Source organism: Lissotriton vulgaris, chromosome 1_2, assembly GCF_964263255.1.
Source record: "Lissotriton vulgaris chromosome 1_2, aLisVul1.2, whole genome shotgun sequence".
Lineage (NCBI taxonomy): Eukaryota > Metazoa > Chordata > Amphibia > Caudata > Salamandridae > Lissotriton > Lissotriton vulgaris.
Window position 1 is genome coordinate 346,637,322 of NC_141686.1, and position 19,352 is coordinate 346,656,673.

The following is a 19,352-nucleotide window of genomic DNA, read 5'->3' on the forward strand; positions in this document are numbered from 1 at the left end:
CTGAGCCTCGGGGCACTATGCACTGGCCCCGAAGAGAGACACTGCTCCCCTGGACAGGCCTCACCTCCTCTGCACCCCTGGACAGGTCTCACCTCCTCTGCACCCCTGGACAGGCCTCAACTCTTCTGCACCTCTTCTGCACCCCTGGACAGGCCTCACCTCTTCTGCACCCCTGGACTGGCCTCACCTCCTCTGCACCCCTGGACAGGCCTCACCTCCTCTGACCACTGGACAGGCCTCACCTCCTCTGCACCCCTGGAAGGCCTCTCCTCCTTTGCACCCCTGGGAGACCTCACCTCTTCTGCACCCCTGGACAGGCCTCATCTCCTCTGACACCTTGACAGGCCTCACTTCCTCTGCACCCCATGGACAGGCCTCGCCTCCTCTGCACCCCTGGACAAACCTCGCCTTCCCTGCACCCGGGACAGGCCTCACCTCCTTTGTGCCCTCTGGACAGGCCTCACCTCCTCTGCACCCCTGGACAGGCCTCTCCTCTGCGCCCCCTGGACAGGCCTCTCCTCCTCTGCACCCCTGGACAGGCCTCTCCTCCTCTGCATCCCTGGACATGCCTCACCTCCTCTGCCCCCCCTGGACAGGCCTCACCTCCTCTGCATCCCTGGACAGGCCTCACCTCTTCTGTACCCCTGAACAGGCCTCACCTCCTCTGCATCCTCTGGACAGGCTTCACCTCCTCTGTCCTCTGGACAGGCCTCACCTCTTCTGTACCCATGAACAGGCCTCACCTCTTCTGCACCCCTGGACAGGCCTCACCACTTTTGCACCCCTGGACTGGCCTCACCTCCTCTGACCCCTGGACAGGCCTCACTTCCTCTGTACCCATGGACAAGCCTCACGTCCTCTGCACCCCTGGACAGACCTCAGCTCTTCTGCACCCCTGGACAGGCCTCACCTCCTCTGCACCCCTGGACAGACCTCACCTACTCTGCACCCCTGGACAGGCCTCACCTACTCTGCACTCCTGGACAGGCCTCACCTCTTCTGCACCCCTGGACAGGCCTCACCTCTTCTGCACCCCTGGACTGGTCTCACCTCGACTGCACCCCTGGACAGGCCTCACCTCCTCTGACCAATGGACAGGCCTCACTTCCTCTGCACCCCTGGACAGGCCTCTCCTCCTCTGCACCCCTGGGCGACCTCACCTCTTCTGCACCCCTAGACAGGCCTCACCTCCTCTGCACCCCTGGACAGGCCTCACTTCCTCTGCACCCCTGGAGAGGCCTCTCCTCCTCTGCACCCCTGAACAGGCCTCGCCTCCTCTGCACCCCGGACAGGCCTCCCCTCCTCTGCACCCCTGAACAGGCCTCGCCTCCTCTGCACCCCGGACAGGCCTCTCCTCCTCTGCACCACTGGACAGGCCTCTCGGTGCTCCTCCCAGGAGCTCTCGGTGAAGGATTCTCATTAAGGACAGAGGAGCCCAGAGTTCATTCCACCCATCCAGTGCATCTGACTCCGCCCTGAGCCTCAGGGCGCTATGCACAGGCCCCGAAGAGAGACACTGCTCCCCTGGACAGGCCTCACTTCCTCTGCACCCCTGCACAGGCCTCACCTCCTCTGCACCCCTGGACAGGCCTCACCTCTTCTGCACCCCTGAACAGGCATCACCTCCTCTGCACCCCTGGACTAGCCTCACCTCCTCTGACCCCTGGACAGGCCTCACCTCATCTGTACCCCTGGACAAGCCTCACGGCACCTGCACCCCTGGACAGACCTCACCTCTTCCTCACCCCTGGACAGGCCTCACCTCCTATGACCCCTAGACAGGCCTCACCTCCTCTGCACCCCTGGACTGGCCTCATCTCCTCTGACCCCCTGGACAGGCCTATCCTCCTCTGCACCCCTGGAGAGGCCTCACCTCCTCTGACACCTTGACAGGCCTCACCTCCTCTGGCCCCAGGACAGGCCTCACCTCCTCTGACCCCTGGACAGGCCTCACCTCCTCTGCACCCCTGGACAGGCCTCACCTCCTCTGCCCCCTGGACAGACCTCACCTCCTCTGTACCCCTGGACAGGCCTCACTTCCTCTGCACCCCTGGACAGGCCTCTCCTCCTCTGCATCCCTGGACAGGCCTCGCCTCCTCTGCACCCCTGGACAGGCCTCGCCTCCTCTGCACGCCCCTTGACAGGAACCTCCTCATCTGCACCCCTGGACAGACCTCTCCTCCTCTGCACCCCTGGACAGGCCTTACCTCCTATGGAGCCCTGGACAAGCCTCTCCTCCTCTGCACCATTGGACAGGCCTCACCACCTCTGCACCCCTGGACAGGCCTCACCTCCTCTGCACCCCTGGACAGGCCTCACCTCCTCTGCGCCCCCTGGACAGGACTCAACTCCTCTGCACCCCTGGACAGGCCTTACCTCCTTTGCCCCCTGGACAGGCCTCACCTCCTCTGCACACCTGGACAGGCCTCTTCTCCTCTGCACCCCTGTACAGGCCTTGCCTCCTCTGCACCCCTAGACAGGCCTCTCCTCCTCTGCGCCCCCTGGACAGGCCTCTCCTCCTCTGCGCCCCCTGGACAGGCCTCACTTCTTCTGCACCCCTGAACAGGCCTCACCTCCTCTGCACCCCTGGACAGGCCGTACCTCTTCTGCACTCCTGGACTGGCCTCACCTCATCTGCACCCCTGGACAGGCCTCACCTCCCCTGACCCCTTGACAGGCATCCCCTCCTCTGTACCCCTGGACAGGACTCACCTCCTCTGCACCCCTGGACAGACCTCACCTCTTTTGCACCCCTGGACAGGCCTCACCTCCTCTGACCCCTAGACAGGCCTCACCTCCACTGCACCCCTGGACAGGCCTCGCCTCCTCTGCACCCATGGACAGACCTCACCTCCTCTGCACCCCTGGACAGGCCTCACTTCCTCTGCACCCCTGGACAGACCTGACCTCCTCTGTACCCCTGGACAGGCCTCACTTCCTCTGCACCCCTGGACAGGCCTCACCTCCTCTGTACCCCTGGACAGGCCTCGCCTCCTCCGCACCCCCCTGGACAGGACCCCCCTCCTCTGCACCCCTGGACAGGCCTCGATTCCTCTGCACCCCTGGACAGGCCTCACCTCCTCTGCACCCCTGGACAGGCCTCTCCTCCTCTGCACCCCTGAACAGGCCTCTCCTCCTCTGCACCCCTGGACAGGCCTCGCCTCCTCAGCACCCCCTAGACAGGACCCCCCTCCTCTGCACCCCTGAACAGGCCTCTTCTCCTCTGCACCCCTGGACAGGCCTCAATTCCTCTGCACCCCTGGACAGACCTCACCTCCTCTGACCCCTTGACAGGCCTCACCTCCTCTGCACCCCTGGACAGGCCTCACCTCCTCTGCACCTCTGGACAGGCCTCTCGTCCTCTGCACCCCTGGACAGGCCTCTGCACCCCGGGACAGGCCTCACCTCCTGCACTCCTGGACAGGCCTCACCTTCTCTGCACCCCCTGGACAGGCCTCTCCTCCTCACCTCCTCTGGACAGGCCTCTCCTCCTCTGCCGCTCCTCTGGACAGGCCTCTCCTCCTCTGGACAGGCCTCTCCTCCTCTGGACAGGCCTCTCCTCCTCCTCTGGACAGGCCTCTCCTCCTCTGCCCCTCCTCTGGACAGGCCTCTCCTCCTCTGCTCCTCCTCTGGACAGGCCTCTCCTCCTCTGGACAGGCCTCTCCTCCTCTGCCCCTCCTCTGGACAGGCGTCTCCTCCTCTGCCCCTCCTCTGGACAGGCCTCTCCTCCTCTGCCGCTCCTCTGGACAGGCCTCTCCTCCACACCTCCTCTGTCCCTCCCCTGGACAGGCCTCTCCTCCTCTGGACAGGCCTCTCCTCCTCAGCCCCTCCTCTGGACAGGCCTCTCGGTGACGGATTCCCATTCAGGACAGAGGAGCCCAGAGTTCATTCCATCCCATCCAGCGCCTCTGACTCGCCCTGTGCCTCGGGGCGCTATGCACAGGCCCAGAAGAGAGACACTGCTCCCCTGGACCTGCCCAGAGCCCCGGATGCAGCTGCGGCTCGAGGCGCTTTAATCCCAGGGTCTCCTCAGCATTGTTCAAAGCCTCGGTTTAAAGCTCCCTCCAGATACGAGGCGCTACACACTGACAGGTGTCACTCAAAGTGATGGAATGACAAATGTCGTGATTCAGCCCAGGGCCCTGATCCGCTTAAATTAATGATCCATCTCCAAAAAAGTGACCTTTGACCCTTGAGTGGCCTCTCCTGGAGGGGGCAGATCTCTGCACCCCGCTAATGTCTGTCCCTCTCGGGAGGTCACACCGTGTGTATCTCTTCTTGTAAATAACATATGATATTAAATGTTTAATCCGAGGCGCCTCGACTCCCCCCTGCCATGTTCACGCATTATAAACCTCCTAAAATAAATACAGAATAAACGCCCCCCCCCAGGGGGGACAGCTGCTGCCTCTCCCTGGGGGCCCTGTAGAAGGTTAGGAGGGGCCCCTCTGCTTCTGTATGAGGAAGGGGCCCCTCTGCATCTCTATGTGGGAGGGGCCCCAGCTTCTGTATGAGGGAGGGGCCCCTCTGCTTCTGTATGAGGGAGGGGCACCTCTGCTTCTCCTTTAGAGAGGGGCCCCTCTGCTTCTGTATGAGGGAGAGGCCCCTCTGCTCCTGTATGTGGGAGAGGCCCCTCTGCTTCTGGATGAGGGAGGGGCACCTCTGCTCTTGTATGAGGGGGGGCCCCTCTGCTTCTGTATTAGGGAGGGGCCCCTCTGCTTCTGGATGAGGGAGGGGCACCTCTGCTCTTGTATGAGGGAGGGGCCCCTCTGCTTCTGTATGAGGGAGGGGCCCCTCTGCTTCTCTTTTTGGGAGGGGCCCCTCTGCTTCTGTATGAGAGAGGGGCCCCTCTGCTTCTCTTTTTGGGAGGGCCCCTGTGCTTCTGTATGTGGGAGGGGCCCCTCTGTTTCTCCTGGTGGGAGGGGCCCCTCTGCTTCTCTATGAGGGAGGGGCCCCTCTGCCACTAGTTTTTGGAGTGCCGCTCTATTTCTGTTTGTGGGGGAGAGATGGACGGACGGACGGGTGGATGGACGGATGAATGGATGGATGGATGGATGGAAAGAGAGGGAGAAGAGGGGGGTAGAGAGAAAGCGATCAGAGAGGGAGGAGAGAAGGGGAGGGGGAGAGAAAGCGAGGAAAGAGTGAGAGGTAGAAAGTGGTAAGAGGGGCGAGAAGGGGAGGGAGATTGGTGGATGGATAGAGAGGGAGAGAAAGAGGGGGAGGAAGAGAGAAAGCGATCAGAGAGGGGGAGAGCTGGGGAGATGGATGGATGGATGTATGGGTGGGTGGATGGATGGATGATGGATCAATGGATGGTGGATGGATGGATGATGGACGGATGGATGATGGATCAATGGATGGATGGATGATGGATGGATGGGTGGTGGATGGATGGTGGTTGGATGGATGGATGATGGATCAATGGATGGTGGATGGATAGATGATGGATGGATGGGTGGTGGTTGGATGGATGGATGATGGATCAATGGATGGTGAATGGATAGGTGGTTGATGGATGGATGGTGGATGGATGGTGGTTGGATGAATGGATGGATGGTGAATGGATGGATGGTGAATGGATGGGTGGTTAATGAATGGATGGTGCATGGATGGGTGGATGGATGGTGGATGGGTGGATCAATGGATGGATGATGGATCAATGGATGGTGGATGCATGGATGGATGGTGGATGGAGGGATGGATGGATGGATGGATGGTGGTTGATGGATGGTGGATGGATTGAAAGGGAGAAAGAGGGAGAAGAGAATTTTTCATGAAGCTTAGCAGGCGAGACGATGGTGGTTTGGGACCTCGCAGTCTGGAGAGGACTCTGTGATACACTCCTTGACCCCGAGGCCGCTGTAGCCTCTTCTGCTAGTGAGAGCATGGCGGATGATGGTCGGCAGGCAGCCGGGGGAGGGTCTTCAGTTAGGGGTGTGGCTCGAATGGAGTGCCGCTGTGCGGAGGGCGACTGTCTTCTGATTGGGAGCTCAGAAACCGTGGACTGGATGATTGGCTCTTGATGTACCTCCCCTGTAATATTCCTGCTATGTGACATGTTTTATAGACTAATAACCGCTGTAGGTTTGTATGATATAAATCTGAAAAATAAAGGTTTAAAAAAAAAAAAACATACCTCCTCCGAGAGGTAGGACATTGGGTGCTGCACCCGCGGAGAAGTGTCTTCCCAGTAAGTGTACAGAACCGGCATGCGGAGGCCTTTTTGTCTACGGCATCCAACCCCAGAAACCAGCACTCTTGAGGTAATATCCTGGTGGCCGCAATCCTGCAGAGGCTTTCGCGTGCGAGGTCTGCGACTTTCTGTCGGAGCGACCAGAAAGTAACTATTCTGGTTCCTGTCAAGAGGATTCTTTGCTTAGTGCCGCATTTCTCTTACTGTGTGTTTTTGAAAGCCAGCAAGTCTCCTCTGTGGACTCCTTTGGGGTGGTCACTCTTGGGGTCCGATCTACAAAGGTAAAGTTAGACCAAAAGTCCAGGTTAGACCAAAAGTCCAGCTTAGACCAAAAGTCCAACTTAGACCAAAAGTCCAACTTAGACCAAAAGTCAAACTTAGACCAAAAGTCCAACTTAGACCAAAAGTCAAACTTAGACCAAAAGTCCAGCTTAGACCAAAAGTCCAACTTAGACCAAAAGTCAAACTTAGACCAAAAGTCCAGCTTAGACCAAAAGTCCAACTTAGACCAAAAGTCCAACTTAGACCAAAAATCCAACTTAGAACAAAAGTCCAACTTAGAACAAAAGTCAAACTTAGACCAAAAGTCCAACTTAGACCAAAAGTCAAACTTAGACCAAAAGTCCAGCTTAGACCAAAAGTCCAAATTAGACCAAAAGTCCAACTTAGACCAAAAATCCAACTTAGAACAAAAGTCCAACTTAGAACAAAAGTCTAACTTAGACCAAAAGTCCAACTTAGACCAAAAGTCCAACTCAGACCAAAAGCCCAACTTAGACCAAAAGTCCAACTTAGACCAAAAGTCAAACTTAGACCAAAAGTCCAACTTAGACCAAAAGTCCAACTCAGACCAAAAGAGTAACTTAGACCAAAAGTCCAACTTAGACCAAAAGTCCAACTCAGACAAAAAGTCCAACTCAGACCAAAAGTCCAACTTAGACCAACAGTGTGAGGAGGAAGAAAAGCTCCACAGAGGAGAAGACAGAAGGCAGTGCTATGGCAGCCGTTGGCTAATGCCGTCAGTGCATTGGGGGAGGATGTCCGGTTTATCACCGACATCAAATAGAAGTGGCAGGATGAGAGGAGACGGGTGATGGAGAGGTTCACCAGGAGAGGTGGCCAGAGCGCTCTCTGGTGGGCAAACTGGAACCCATCTCTGTCTGGCTCCACTTGAGAAGGACGCCCTCTCCACCATGCACCCCCAAGGCTGCATGTGCTGCCTGTGACTGACGCCTTGTTCCAGTCTTAGGTAAGACATGATGGGTAAACAATGGGCCCATTTCACAAAGATCATTTGAACTCTCGCCAGAAACTCTGCAGTGAGGAGCTGCAGAGCAAAGATTCATCCACGACTGCCGACGCTCTTTGTGAATCGGACAAAAGGGCTTCATAAGAAAAATGTTTAATAGGAAGTGCAGATGTGACTATGGACTTCAATTCAATTCAAGTTTGTGAAAATATCCATGGGTTTATTCTCCTCTTGTGCGTTTATATCGTCTATCACAATACAAGAGCCAGAATCCTAAGTCCTGCACATTTTAACTTCTTAAGAAACAGTTGAGCATCTCTGCTGGTGCTTTCAATTAGGTTTTGAAACTGGGTCATTAAATTGAGCATGAATTAGGAAACATCATAGCTGTATGTAAATGAAATTAAGTAACTATGTTAAAAGTTGTACACAATCATCATTTGTGGTATTTGACTGCTGACTTCTTCATTTAATTTCTACGTACCGCCAGAGTGGATCCCCCCACCGAGCAGAGGGTCCGCCCTTGCACGAATGCAACGTCATGGGGCACATACACCATATTTCCAGATGTGGGTCCCATGTACTACATTATTATCAGACAATCTATAGATATTTTTCTTAAACTCCATCATCTGTTTCACGCATGTGATCTTGATTAGTATATATTGGTTTTATCATGTGTCAATGAGAGCCGTAATGAAATTATACTCACATCCTTTTAGGCCGTGGCCGCGACAACAAATACGACGGTGACCTCTACTCCGAGCACGGGTGTAACAAACGGTCAAGCACAGGGTTGTGCACCACTCACCCACACCCCAGGCAGTCATGGCCCTCATGGAGCCTAACCCGCTAGCACAACTCCAGTGACTCAACTGTGATTACTGACTGTGAGGCATGGGGGAGGGTCTGCAATTCACCAGCCCTACAAGTATTCACACCTGGTGTTGAGCGCGAGATACCCGGGCTGCCAACAGAAATCTGTACCTTATCCCCTGGTTGGCGCATGACGCAAGGCTGGACTGCCTACTCGAGGTACTGCTCACTTGGCAGCCAAACCACCCATGCCTTCATCAGTAACCCACACGGCCCCCCTGGTCACAGAGTGGCCCCCCTGGTCCGCGGCGTGCTGAGGGGGGATCCTGCTGAGCATTGTTGCTGTGCCCCCACTGGAGCATCTTTCTACCTGCCATCCCGCCACTCGTGGAGGGGCTGGGCCCCCCCCTGCATCACGACTGGAGACAACGGTTTATGCAGCCCTTTTCCCACATGGTGAGGCGGTCAGCTGGAGGTTCTTGGCACACGGGAGCAATAGGTTGGGAAGCCCATGGCCATAGACTGTCCCTCACAAGCCACCTCTCACTGTCGACGGACCATTTGTTGCACCCCTGAGCAGCCTGGGTAGACCCACTGCAACCCAAGAAGTGTTCACATAGATGCCATTTCACCTCTTTCGGTCTGACCCGGGGCTCTTGGTGTCACCATCCCCTCCTTTCCTGATCCACCACGGAGAACCCACCAGCTGCAGGGCAGGGGATGTGATCTGGTAAGACAATGGGCAAGCCCACCGAACAGTTGCTTTTCTCTGAGGCCCTCAACCTGCCTAGCTCTACATCTGCCCCCACGGGCAGGGCCTCCTCTGCTTTGGACCTACTTCGATCCACAGTCATCAGCGCCACAGACCCCACCATGGAACGTATTTTGCATTAAATCACAGCTGTGAGCTGGCGACGTGAGGGCATGAATGCGAATATCTCTGCATTAACATCAGAATCCAAATCCATCCGATCGAACACGCAAGCTGCCAGACCAGGGTGGACGGACTGACACAACAAGTCTCTTTGTTGTTGGACCATGTCCACATGCTGACGGAGCGAGGCCAGGAACTCCTAATCCTATGTAGCAAAGTGATCGATTTGGAAGATTCCAGTCAGCGAGATAATTTGCGCTTGTTTGGTTTCCCGAAAACCACAGAGGGGACTGACCCAAAAACCTTCCTCAGATATACACTACTGGCACTCACCAGCATCACCTCCCCCTCTTGGAAATACAGCAAGCCCACCACATAGGTCCACCAAAGAGGGGGTCGTCCTCAGGTCCATGACCCCTCATTGCCTGCTGCCAGCGTCATGAGCAGTGTAGACAGTTACTTTCGGAAGACCCAATCCATGGTACGTACATGAAGTTCGATTGGCGGTGGCCTTCTCCAAGGAAACAAATGAACGTCGAAAAGCCTCCCTATCTCTCTGCCCTAAGCTTCGACAGCTAGACATCAAAGACAGTCTCTTCAAACCGGCTCGATTCGAAATCACGAGGGGAGGAGACTCAAGGTAGTTCTTCGGCCCGGAGGAGCTGCGCTGCTTCCTTGCTGGCCTCCCCACACAAGACATGGACACTACCTCCCCCGCCCCCTCAGAGGAGCAGGCCCTGTATATCGGGGGCTCTCATCACCGGGGCAGAGATCTAGACAGAGCGGCGCTCTCTCAAGGAGATCGAAACTAGGGTCTCCAGGGGGTGGCTGCACTCACAAAAAAGCAGGACAGAGACAAGTCCTCCTCCCCCTTGAAATCTGCCTTCACCCCGGAGGTCGGACCCTGAGGGCCCCAGCCAAGACAACTCTGAAGCCGGAGGGGGCCTTCATCTGGAGAACTAGCGGTTGAAGACGGCAGATGGCTGAGTATCAGCATACACTTCTGCATTTTCATTCTCTCTTTCAGTTCTATATGGTTGTTAGATGCCTTTCTTGTTGTTCATCTCCTACTTCTTACATACCACTATTGTGTTATATCCATATACTCCCCACTATTTCTTGCTGCATTACTCCCTCCCCCCTCATGGAACCACTCATACGTTATCCTGACAGATTTTCAAAGGGCCTTCCACAGGGACACACCCTTACTGCGGGCACCCTCCTCTTCCCACCCCGCTCTACAACTCCCTCCCACGACACTGCTATACCAGGACTATCTTCCTCACTAGGAAAGATGGCCCCATCCCATAACTATCTATTTTAAACAACAAGGGGACCCCAATTGGTATCAGCGAGGGACCTCGGGGAGCTTATCATATAAACACAACAATGGTCCCTGGCAAGAAACTAGATAAGTGCCAATGAATATAGACTCAATCAGTACTATATTGGTGAAAACGTACCCAGCCGGGCAGAGGTTTTCAAAGTTTATATTTCAATCAAGAAAAATGTCAAACATATTAACACCTTCAACAAATCACGTAGGTGGGGCACAAGCCTGTACCCAACCACGAACATACATAGACAACAACATACACAAAGGGCTTGCAAGGCAAAACAAACAGTCTCTGTAAAGTTCCAATTGTGAACAGAGAATTACTTGTGGGTACCATTACATAATTATACATTGATAGTTCCAAACGTATATGGTACACAGTGGGTCGACGACGTTTCGGACCCCCTTGCTAAATAATGGGGTCCATCATCAGGACAAAGCAATGGTTGCCTTTTTTAGTTTTAAGCCTCTTTAGCCAGAACAATACTGGGCAGGCTCAAATAAGAGCTGGAGGTTCGTTATATAGTTAGAATCCGGGGTGTGGGGTTCGGGGGTTAATTACACGTATCAAGGGTCCAGGGGCGGAGGAGGATCGTTCCGCTTGTACCTTGTGAGCCGGAAATTGCCGGGAGCGCCGGATCGCGCTGGGGTCCTGGAACCAGGGGGGGAGCCGGATCAGTCGGCAATGCTTGACTTCCTGGTCAACCTCCAGCTCTTATTTGAGCCTGCCCAGTATTGTTCTGGCTAAAGAAGCTTAAAACTAAAAAAGGCAACCATTGCTTTGTCCTGATGATGGACCCCATTATTTAGCAAGGGGGTCCGAAACGTCGTCGACCCACTGTGTACCATATACGTTTGGAACTATCAATGTATAATTATGTAATGGTACCCACAAGTAATTCTCTGTTCACAATTGGAACTTTACAGAGACTGTTTGTTTTGCCTTGCAAGCCCTTTGTGTATGTTGTTGTCTATGTATGTTCGTGGTTGGGTACAGGCTTGTGCCCCACCTACGTGATTTGTTGAAGGTGTTAATATGTTTGACATTTTTCTTGATTGAAATATAAACTTTGAAAACCTCTGCCCGGCTGGGTACGTTTTCACCAATATAGTACTGATTGAGTCTATATTCATTGGCACTTATCTAGTTTCTTGCCAGGGACCATACCCATCCCATAACTAAGCCCTGGGATCTCTAAATCACAACCTCTTGCCATTACCCCTGCACGTCCCTACTATACGTAGATGCTCGCAAGCGTGTTTGCTCTCTAGCCTGCCTCGGCATGGACGGGCCCCCTGGAGCTGCTTCCGTGAGCTTAGACCAGCAGCACAAAGTCAAAAGCCCTGAGTGGTGCACTCCTCGTTGCACTCCCCCACATCACCTATTCACCAACCTCCTCTCAGCCCTTGCAAATCGCTGCCTGCTAACGTGGTGAAGGTATGGGCGAATCCATGAATATACAAAGGTACCTCTCCACTCATAGTACAGCCCAACTCTGGGCCCACGTCTCCACATGCATGGCCTATAACAAGCATTCTGTGGACTCCCACAGATTATTCTTGACCACCTGAAGGCAACCTTCCAAGGCCAGTTGATGAGGGACGCAGCCATGGACAATAAACAGGCTCCCTTCACAGTGCTGAGCTGGAAGGAAAGCTTGCCACCCTCAATCGCTTGTACTCCTCTTACCCCACTATCCCCAACTAATGACACCTGGAACAGGCCGGTATGACCCTCAACGGCCTCTACACCTCCAAAGCCAAGTTCACCCTACAACGCATGAAAGGGATACATTAAGAACAGAGAGAGAAGGCGGGTCGCCTACTAGCAGCCCAGCTCTGGTAACAAGAGGCAGCTTTGGCTATTCAGGGAGATACTTACACAACCCAGGCCATCACTGACAAATTCGCAAAGTTCTACGGCACGCTCTATACACCAGACATGCTGGCGAGTGAGGTTTGGGTCAGCGAGTTCCTGGAAATGGTAAGACATCCCATGCTTGATGGACGAAGGCTGTGAGCTTCTAGCAAGAGACATCAGCAAGGAAGAGATTGCGACAGCCAGGTCTCAGCTACCCTATCACACAGCCTCGGAAGAGGACAGCTTCCAGGCGGAGTTCTATCACTGGGCTTGAGAGGAGGTGATCGACCCCCTTCACCGGCCTTCCAGGAGACAGAGCGGATGGCTTCCCTTGGATCCCTCTCCATTAAGGCGGTGATTGCAGTCCTACCCAAACCAGGTAGAAGCCTGTTGTTACGTGGGAGTGACCGACCAATCTCTCTCCTGAGCGGCGACATCAAGATCCTCGCAAGCCTACTGGCAATGCGTTTAAAATCGGTCCTCCTCTCCCTAATGCGCAATATACAGGTTGGCTTAGTACCGGGCGGTTCTTCTATGCACCCTAATGCATACCCACTGGGGACTTGTGGGAGGAGGCAGTGGCTCTCTCACTGGAAGCTGAGAAGGCATTCGACCGTATTGAGTGGGGGTGCCTCTTCGCTACCATGAAAAGGTTCGGCCTGGGAGACTTTATCTCCAAAGCCCCTGGCTTCCGTCATCCACTACTTCCCACTTATTACTAGCATCCCCTCTGCGGACTGCCTCTCCAAGATATACCTGTATGCCGATAACATCCTACTCACCCCACAAAATCTAAGTCGCTCTCTCCCATCGCTGCCGGACATCATAGACAATTTTGCATCATTGTCCTGCTAGAAGGTAAACTGGGACAAGAGTGAAGCACTCCCACTATCGACTTGTAACGGCAATCCATGGATTCCGATTTCGCTGGAAAGCATCTGGACTCAAATACTTGGGCATATTGGTTAACAGGGGCTTACACAAGAAGGTCAGAGACAACTTTACCCCCCTTATCACATAAATAAAACTGGATTTTAAGAAATGGTCCTTGCTAGGCTTCTCTATATGGGGCATGGTGCATGCAGTAAGGATGGTCACTCTGCCGTGCTACGTCTCATTGATAGCTGGATACAAGCCATCATATGAGAAAAACACTTGCCTCAAACTTGCCACCACCAAACTGAAGGTGCAACGCTCCTGAGCGGCTTGGGCTTGCCTTCAGTGGAAAACTATTCACTGGCCTCCTTGGAGTAGACTACCAACTGCATGAAAGGGCACCACTATGGGACAATGATGACCTCTACATCGGGAGCCAGCCCATCCATAGGCCGAGCTAGAAGGAGGCGGGGATCCATACACTGGACAAGCTACTGCTGGACAGACACCTGAATTCCTTTAACCACCTAAGGGAAGAGTTTGGACTCCACCCATGACATGCCTGGCAATACCTACAACTGCAGCATTGTCTATGGCGATGTTTGGACCCCCGTCCGTGGACCCTGTTGTCTTTGCCAATGGTGGAATACCTTTGCACGTAGGACTGTTACAGTGGCATTATGCAAGGCCTCTATGGCACACTCACAAACCACCTTTTCTCACAACCCCTCTCCCGCAGTCTCCGCACCAAATGGCAGAACCGTCTTCAGATCACGATTGAGGAAGAGGATTGGCCTGAAATCCTTGAAGCCCTGGACAAGGGCGCTCAGGACATCAGACTGAAATTGTATCTGTTCAAAACATTCCATGAGTGGTATTGGACTCCGCAAAAGCTACAAAAGGCTGCCCTCCTACGTCACTTGAATTACTAGAGATGTCCGGCATCCAATACGACCTTACTCACATCCTAAGGTGGCAACTAAACAATCATCACAATCTTCATTAACAAGATCATTAGATTTAACATTCTCATTGCAACTGACAGAGAATCTAGAAAGAAAATCTGGCCTGAACTTGTTTCCTCCAGAAATGTATTTGACGTCAAACAGAAACTGCAAGAGTCTAATGACCATTCTGAGAATCCTGGGCATGCAGCACTTACTCATGCTGCCACCTAAAATGCTCACAAAAGGTTTGTGATCGGTAAGAAGCAAAAAACCTTTACTCCATACATAGGGGCAAAACTTCTCTCTGGCCCAACAACAAGCCCATAGCTCCTTTTTGATAACAGAATACTGATGGTCTGCTCCTCTTAACAGTCTAGAGGCAAAACCAATAGTTTGTTCAACACCCTCAACCTTTTGAGTTAGCATAGCCGCCAACCCAACTTGGCAGGCATCAACAGTAATGCAGCATTCTGAGACGAATCAAAAGGTTTGAAAGTCTGACAACTGCTCAACAAAGACCGCACACGTTCTAGGGCAAGCACACACTCATTGTTCCATTCAAGCACAACACCCTTTTATAATAGTGCACTTATGGGGCGAACAATAGTTGCAAAATCAGGAATAAATTTGGAATAGTTTTCACAAAGTCCTAATAGAGAATTCACACCACACTTATCAGATGGAGCAGGAGCATTATTGATGGATTCTAATAAACCAGACTTGGGACTCACACCTTCCTGAGAGCCGACATGTCTAAGGTATTCCATCTTATTACAAGCAGACTCACATTTCTCAGATTTAAGAACCACACGATGTTCCTTGACTAAGTATAACACCTTATGAAGAACAACATCATGAGCTTCGGTGTCCTTACCAAAGAGTAGAACATCATCTTGAAAAACTAAGACAGACTCTACATCTCGACGAATGTTACTCATTACCCTTTGGAAAACGAAAGCCGCAGATGCGAGCCCAAAAGGCTTTCTGCGATATTGAAAGGTGCCTAAAGGGGATATGAAGGCAGTGAGGTGTCTGGATTCCGGGTGAAGCTCCACCTGGTGATACACACTTGCCAGATCAAGCTTGTAAAAACGCTTAGCTCCCTTGGTGTCACCAAATAAATCAGAAATTTTAGGTAGAGGATGAGAATCGACCCAAATTTCCTTATTGAGGGATCTCAAATCAACACAGACCCTGATTTGACCATTCTTCTTTCGGGCCACCACCAAGGGAGAAAGCCACAAGGAGGACTCAGCAGGTTTGATGAATCCTTTGCCACATAATTCCTTGAGCTCCTTCTCCAAATCTGACCTAACACTGAAGGGCACGCCCCTTAGTTTGTGTTTAACATGTGTGACATCGTATTTGACCACAATTTTGTGTTTGAAACCACTAATTTTACTGAGATGTTCCCCAAAGACAGAAGGGAATGTTGCTTTCCACTTTACTTTTATGTCGTCAAGACATTCCACCACTAACACTTGTTCAAGAGTGCCAGGTTTCAATACCATCCCAAACAAGCCCTGGTGAAACCACGCAAGGATGTTTAATCCTTTATTAGCAACATATATTTTACCTTTTAATGCATCTCCCTTTCAAAAACATTTTATCTTCGAAAAATCCTAGCAGATCAATCTTCCGCCCTTCGTAGGAGACAGGAGAATGATCTGGAGGAGATAACACTATAAAATCGCCCCACGTTTGTTAAAATAATTTTTGGGTAATCATCTTGATGCAGACACCTGAATCCACAAGTAGAGGAAGAACTTTATCACCCACACCAATATCAACAATTGGATCTATACATGTTGAGGGATCCCCTTCAATGGCTTCAGATGAAGAACCAATATGCTCAGTGGCATCATGCAAAGAATTATCAGCCTATTCACAAATTACAGAAATGACTTCAGAATCATTTTAGCAGTCATAATCAACTACACACACAACAGTTTTTTTTTAGTTTTTCCTTTTTAGGCATACTTTCGCAAAGTGCCCTACTCTCTTGCAGTAATTGCACGTGACGGCAATGGCAGGACACCTCCCATTCTTACCATGAGGAGAATTACCACATCTAAGACAAATATTGGAATTAAACCCTGCAGGCTTTACAGATTTATAAAAGCGTTTGGTATTAGTGCTAGTACTTTTGCTCTTGGTATTTGCTTTCCCTCTCTTAACAACATAAATGATGGCCTCATCAGAACTTTTGCCCTCTAAGTCTTTTAAAAATGACATGGAAATCTCAATGCTTTTAGCAAGTTTTAAAGTTTTGTCAAGAGTAGGATCACTTCGACTCAAGAGTTTTTGTCTAATGCTTTTGTCTCTGCATTGACACACACATTGGTACCTTATGAGCTGAGCCGTAAAATTCTCAAATGTGCAGACTGAAGCTAGGCTCCTCAAAGCACAAATGTAAGAATCAAAATCTTCATCATCCATTTGCTTTCTTTTGAAAAAGTATGTCATAAAACCATAAGATTAGACTGCTTGTCAAATCTTTTTTTGAGTTTCAAAACAGTCTTGCGAAATTCATCAGTACCATCATTTTCTTCAGGTGTTAAATTGGGCAAGTGTTGGAAAATTGACCTACCTTCAAAACCCAATAAGTTTAGCAAAAGACATTTCTTTTTGTCAGCAGTATATCTTGTTGCCCCTATAGCTCCTAAATAAGTTTTGAATGCGTCAAACCATATTTCCCATTGGACAGGAGGTTCGCCTGGAGTGTCCAGAAACGAAGGAGGTGGGTTAACAGCTTGCATGGTACAAATGTTTAAATTGTCATTGTGATGTATAAGATGAAAAACTAATAATGAATTTAATGTGTGTATGTATCACAGTATAATACACCAACCATGGACAAGATGAGGAAACGTACATAATATACGAGTTTGTTGTTTGAAGGAAAACAAATGGTGTGCGTATCACCATGTGATACGTAGGAGAAACATTGCTAAGGTAGGCTTGTACATATGTTGGTGGGTGAGTGTATCACTGCATAATACACGACGTCCAAGAGATTGATTTTTTACTCTATTTGTATGTTGCTCCAATAAAATAAAGGGTGTGCGTATCACCGTGAAAAATGTAACATGACATGTGGTAAGGATAAATGTATATAATGATTAAACAGCCTCAAAATAGCAAATTTGGTGTTCGCATCACCAAGTGATGCACAAACGACGATCACACTGCTGGTAGAATAAAGAAGCATACAAACAGTAACAAGGTGCGTGTATCACCGCATGATGTGCAACAAGCACTAGGCTCCCGGTATAGAGGAACAGAAGGAGTATACAAGCTGTCAAATGTTTGCATGTAACAGTAACAAGGTGTGCGGGTCACCGTGAGATGCGTAACAAGCACTAGACTCCCGGTATGGAGGAACAGAAGGTGTATAAAAGCTGTCAATTGATTGCGTCTAACAGTAACAAGGTGTGTGTATCACTGCATGATATACAACCAACACTGGACTCCTGTTATGCAGGAACAGATTGATTGCATATAAGATGGCTTGAAACGCAAACCAAACTAAATTGAGCAGAGGTTATGCTTCCAAGATGGCCTGCCCAGCGTAGTGTGATGATGTCACTGAAATGCAAGTGACGACGCAAAGGGGCGGTTATTGAGGAAGGAGGAAGCTTGCACTATCTCTCGTGTCATCCTGATTGATAGAATGCGAGAGATTGGCGTGACAGACACAGCCTTGGCATGGGTAAAATCTTTCTTGTCCAATAGGTCCCAATCAGTGTCCTTGGGTCCCTACCTATCCAGCGAAAAACCCATTACATCGGGTGTACCGCAGGGGTCCATATTAAGCCCACTTCTTTTTAACATCTATATGGCACCCCTCCTCGCTGTGATAGAGTCCCATGGGATCCTTGTCACGTCATATGCTGACGACACCCAACTTGTCGTCTCCATTGACAAAAACTGCATGGATACAGAGCTGCGATTTCGGAATTGTCTCACCGAGGTATTCCAGTGGCTGAATAAAAACCACTTGAGATGCAACAGTGGGAAAACCGAAATCATACCATTGGGTAAAAATGTATCCTTCTGCCCGAAAGATTGGTGGCCCAAAGACTCAGAGGCCCCGCCTAGTGCGGTGTCTTCTGCACGCAACCTGGGCGTGCAATTTGATGCATCCTTTTCCTTTGACGATCACGTCAGGATTACGGCTGGTTGCTGCTTTGGACTAATTAATTCTCTAAAGAAATTCTTTGACTTCCTCCCCATCACCGCTAGGAAATCGGTCGTGGTAGCACTAATACTCTCCCGACTCGATTACTGCAATGGATTAATGGCAGGAGTGAAAAAGTCCACCCTTAAGAAGTTGCAAAGTATACAGCACGCGGCTGCAAGATTAGTGTTGAAACTCCCCAGAAAATCTTCGGCCTCAGCAGCATTGAACTCCCTCCACTGGTTGCCACTTAATAAGAGAATTCTTTTTAAACTTTTACTTACAGTGTTCAAATCCCTGAAAAATACAGGTCCTCATTACCTTGTCAATCGCTTCACTCATTACAACCCCGTACGATGTCTGAGATCCTCAGGGGCCAAACTCACGAAGATCCCGAGGTTCAAGTACAAAACCAGGGGTGGAAAAACCTTCACAGTCCTGGCAGCAAAGGCTTGGAACAACTTGCCCGTAAATCTCAGACTGATCGAGACTGAGAGTCTCTTCAGGAAACAACTGAAGACATGGGTATATCAGAAATCAGATACCTATGTATTGGCAGCTATTTAGATCTTTCACCACCTATCTCCCGCACGCATGCTCAGCGCCAAGATGCTCCTTCCGGAGCGAAAGTTTGCGCTTTACAAATACCCACAAATATCAAATATCAAATATCAAAGAATGGAACTGAAAGTTCCAGTGCTTCCGTGGTTGCCAAGAGAACAATGGAGACGAGTGAGTAACCGTTGAAAAACTAAGAGTCGTTCCGGTTTGAAAGATGGTCAATCCAATTTCATACGGAGGGGCCCAATAACATATGCGCCACTGAAAAAACATGTCCAAAAGTAGGTGAACACATAGAAAATGCTGAGCCAAATGCGCAAACTGGGGCAAAGTCACAAAGTCATTGGGTGAAAAATAACTAAGCGCAAACGCCCTACCAATTCGGTGTTTTCTGTGAATCAAATTCAGAACATGCAGGGCTGATGGGAGGATCACAGGAGCACTTCAGACTGCTGTGAT

General features: G+C 51.0%; 1 protein-coding gene across 2 annotated transcripts in view; it reads right to left on the reverse strand.

Moving 5' to 3' along the window:
* Nucleotides 1-19,352, reverse strand: part of LOC147736746 (uncharacterized) — an 85,113-nt gene that overhangs the window by 21,789 nt on the left and 43,972 nt on the right. The window contains exon 1 of one of the 2 annotated variants that reach the window (XM_086953464.1): nucleotides 3,469-3,927. The exons of the other annotated variant lie outside the window; for it this stretch is intronic. The gene's annotated coding sequence lies outside the window, so the exon portion shown is untranslated. Of the gene's footprint in view, nucleotides 1-3,468; nucleotides 3,928-19,352 lie in introns of those variants that run through there. 2 annotated transcript variants of the gene reach the window in all.